The sequence below is a fragment of the Callospermophilus lateralis genome, chromosome X (genome assembly GCF_048772815.1).
Source record: "Callospermophilus lateralis isolate mCalLat2 chromosome X, mCalLat2.hap1, whole genome shotgun sequence".
Taxonomy (NCBI): domain Eukaryota; kingdom Metazoa; phylum Chordata; class Mammalia; order Rodentia; family Sciuridae; genus Callospermophilus; species Callospermophilus lateralis.
This window is the reverse complement of record NC_135325.1, coordinates 66,827,250-66,831,570: the sequence shown is the minus strand read 5'-3', so window position 1 is coordinate 66,831,570 and position 4,321 is coordinate 66,827,250. Positions and strand designations below refer to the sequence as shown.

The window sequence follows — 4,321 nt, the reverse complement described above, 5'->3', positions numbered from 1 at the left end:
GTCCTGACCCAGTAATTGTCTGGAGTCGGGGGTCTGTTTGTGTGTTTCCACAGGGAGAACAGCAGCCGATTTGGATTCCAGAGAGATTAACTAAGGTCCTGACCCAGTGATTGCCTGGAATCGGGGGTCTGTTTATGTGTTTCCACAGGCAGAACAGCAGCTGATTTGAATTCCAGACAGATTAACTAAAGCGATTTCTACAGACCAAAAAGAAGATGTGATATCCAGAACTCCAGTTTGGTTATTCTTACATCTGCGACAGAACCAGAATGCTTTTTTCAATATCTATTTTATTATTGCCCTTTCCCATATTTTTTTTTTGAGCTCATACAAACCTAGGTTAATGTTTTGCTGATCAGTTCTATTTTTTGACTATAGAGTTGTTAAACATTGCAATGGAGATTTCACCTGTAAAATGTTATGAGGCCTTTACTATTATGTTATGTGTCGTATGTATTATGTGTGCACACTTGTGTTTTGTGTTTGAATGTACGTATGTCCATATGTCATATATGATGAGCGCTCATGAAAAAATGGATCCAAATAATTTTTTTTTATTCACGTGATTTAAATGGTTTAATTTAAATTGGGTAAACAGCTGTTGAAGATTGTTTTAAAATGTGAACAAAAAAGGAGGTTAACAGATCTGTTTGTTTACTTTCACCTTTCCTTTTCATTATATTTAATAATTCTCTTAAAGATAATGTAAATTGTTAAGAAAATTGTTTTCTTTTAATGCCTTCTGGAATGTTACATAATTTTTTCTTTAGCCATTATTGCCAAAATTCCTATCTTCATCCCAGTGCCGGTGAAGACAATGTAAATTGTTAAGAAAATTGTTTTCTTTTAGTGCCTTCTGGAATGTTACATAATTTTTTCTTTAGCCATTATTGCCAGAATTCCTATCTTCAGTGAAGACAATGTAAATTGTTAAGAAAATTGTTTTCTTTTAGTGCCTTCTGGAATGTTATATAATGTTATATAATTTTTCTTTAGCCATTATTGCCAGAATTCCTATCTTCATCCCAGTGCATGAAGACAAAGATAAAACCAATCTACAGCTTCTGCAATAGCCATCACTGAACTGCTTGCAGAACTTGCCTGGACTATGTATTACTTATATGCATTGTGAACTCACTTGTATGCATTGTGAACTATCTGTTGGTGCAGCGACTTCTGGTAGTGTTGGGGTATTTATGCTGATGTTGTCATCGGTGGTACTATTTTTCCAAAAGGAGCCGTCAGCTGGCTTGGTGTATCTTCCTCCCTTCTGTTTGTCATGATCATTCAGCTAAAATTTGGGGGCCAACAGAGGTGAGGCAAAGAACCTCACCCCCCCGCTGGTACGAAGACCTCTACACAGGTGTGGCTGTATACTGGACTGGTAGTCAATGACGGGTAAGATCCAATTACTATGGTACCAACCTAAGACAGGAGGCTGACGCCTTGAGGTCAGCTCATCCGATAACGGGTAAGGACCACATGTACTATTGGACAACCTAAGGCAGACACGGTCCCTAAGCCACATGCTTGTTGTTTAAACAGAGAGGGGGAGATGTTGAGAGCCACAGCCGAAGGTGCCCCAGCAAACTTTCAGACTGCCAGCTGATGAGCTGAAGGGGCCCCAGCAAACTTTCAGACTGCCAGCTGATGATTGGCTCACAGCGGCCCCAGCAACATCTAGCTGATTGGCTCCTCTGCGGTGAAGCTCATTGGGCTGTTTCCCTGCCCTTTCAGACCACGGAGCTGCTCATTGGGGGACTTTTTTGGCTCCGCCCATGCGACCCAGCCAATCGGCCTCAAGAGCAGGAGGATTGTGGGAGGAAGAGGTTGTTGGGGTGTGTGGCTTGTGGGAAGCCGGTGGTGGCAGTTGGGCTCTGAGGGTTTTTTCCTGAGGAGCTGTTTTGTTTATCGTGTGTGGTTCTAAAAATAAAGTTAGTTTCTTTTGACAAGTGGCTCCTGAATTGTGCCCAGCCAGACTGCGGCAGTACATGATATCCATGTGACATCACTGATGATACTAACCTTTGTCACTTAATTAAGGTGATGTTAGCCAAGGTTCTCCAGTAGACATTGACTGTATTCTGTTTTCTTACTGTCTGCTTGATTTCCTTAGAACTACCTGTCCGTTGAAAGAGTCCTCTCAGGTGTTAAAACCTACCGATGCCAGATTAGTACATGAAAATACAGGAAAGCCATTTACACCTCAGTTTCAGATAAACAAAATAATATTGCATGCCACAAGAAGTAAAAATAATTCATTGTTTATGTAGAAATCAAATTGAACTGCGTTAAATTTAAGCTGGCAACTCTACACACGATAGGCTATGTGGAGCACAACAAAAGTAATCTGGTATACAGGGCCAAATGAGTTTACAGCAGATACCAGCACCAATTATGATCTGTATAAGGGAGCTCTCAGGATGTCCCAGATAACTGTAGGTGTTAGTTACAGGCTGGAACAGACAACACCCAGCTGGCCCACTCAACACACAGATTCCTGAGAGATAATCAATGAGAATCATTTTGTTAATGAGAAATCAATATTGAAAAAAACATGGTTTTGTTGAACTTTCCATCTCAGTTGTCATAGGATTGTATAGCAATTCTCTTATTCTTGAAGATTTGGTAGGACTTTGTTGTAATTTTGACTAAACTATGTATTGGTTTATGTGTGTGTAGATTTATGAATATTTAGTCAATTTCTTATTAAAGAGAGTTTTAAGAGAAAATTTCAATGGGCGTATATTTTCCCACCTATTCTTGGAATGTAGAATCTGATTCCAATCGTCTTCATTATGAAGAGCCTCTACTGCAATAACTAGTGCTAAGGAATTGAGAGGATATTGCTACAAATTGACCCATTAACTCTATAGAAAACCATTATCTTCAGCAGATTTCTTGGTGAATATGCAATCAGGATAATGCATACTTTTACCGTACAGGCCACCAAATGCCGCAGTCTGGCTGGGCACAATTCAGGAGCCACTTGTCAAAAGAAACTAACTTTATTTTTAGAACCACACACGCCAAACAAAACAGCTCCTCAGGAAAAAACCCTCAGGGCCCAACTGCCACCACCAGCTTCCCACAAGCCACACCCCAACCCAGCCTCTTCCTCCCACAATCCTCCTGCTCTTGAGGCTGATTGGCTGAGTTGCATGGGCGGAGCCAAAAAAGTCCCCCAATGAGCAGCTCCGTGGTCTGAAAGGGCAGGGAAACAGCCCAATGAGCTTCACCGCAGAGGAGCCAATCAGCTAGATGTTGCTGGGGCCGCTGTGAGCCAATCATCAGCTGGTAGTCTGAAAGGGCAGGGAAACAGCTCAATGAGCATCTCCACAGAGGAGCCAATCAGCTAGATGTTGTTGGTGCAGGGAAACAGCCCAATGAGCTTCACCGCAGAGGAGCCAATCAGCTAGATGTTGCTGGGGCCGCTGTGAGCCAATCATCAGCTGGCAGTCTGAAAGTTTGCTGGGGCCCCTTCGGCTATGGCTCTCAACAATTTACTTCAAGAAGTGTTATTTAAAATTTTATTTGTTCTTTTTAGATACACATGACAGTACAGTATATTTTGACATGTTTGTACAAATGTGGAGTATATCTTATTCTAATTCAGATCCCAGTCTTGTGACTATACATGATATGGAGATTCATTGTGGTATATTTATATATGTACTTAGGAAAGTTGTGTCAGATCCATTCCACTGTTGGTTTTTTATTTATTTTTAAATTTTTTTTAGCCTTGCCGAAACAAGGCCTCAAAAAATTGGTTTAAGACTCAGAGTTGTTCCTCTCCATAGAAATCTTTAGTAAAAGGCTAAAGATTTATATGATCTGAAGAGAAACCAGAGTATCCACTGTCATTTTTGATAGGTGTCCTAAAACACTTTCTCCTGCTACACAGATAACCTTATGACAAAGAAATCACGTTTTTTTGGCACAAATGGGGCTTCTTCTCAAGACAGCAGATAAAGATGCATCTTAGCCTGTGGACTTTGTGACTATACCCATGCAACACTGCTGGGGGCATCAGTCAAAATTTGGGGTTCATTAATAGGAGCCCCATGTACCAGCAAGTCTAATTCATATTATCCAATGTCACTTTTAAAGGGAATAATATCAATGTGCTGTTCTTCTTATTCTTGGTTATATCTTTTAGTTGGTTTAAGCCTCAAATTGGAGCAGGGGGTTCTTTGGGGGCCCTTTGAAAATGTACAAGCATTTTGGAGGAAGAACATAAGAATAGTTGAGAAGCCAGGGAGAATAGAAATACTGAGTATGCAATCAGGACATTGCATATTTTTATTTACTTCAAGAAGTA

General features: G+C 40.6%; 1 non-coding gene across 1 annotated transcript; it reads right to left on the bottom strand.

The window, feature by feature from the left end:
- Window positions 1-3,738: 3,738 nt before the first annotated feature.
- Window positions 3,739-3,854, bottom strand: LOC143639597 (U5 spliceosomal RNA). Its single transcript, XR_013154741.1, has one exon. It is a non-coding gene; the product is annotated as a U5 spliceosomal RNA (small nuclear RNA).
- Between the last annotated feature and the right edge of the window lie 467 nt (window positions 3,855-4,321).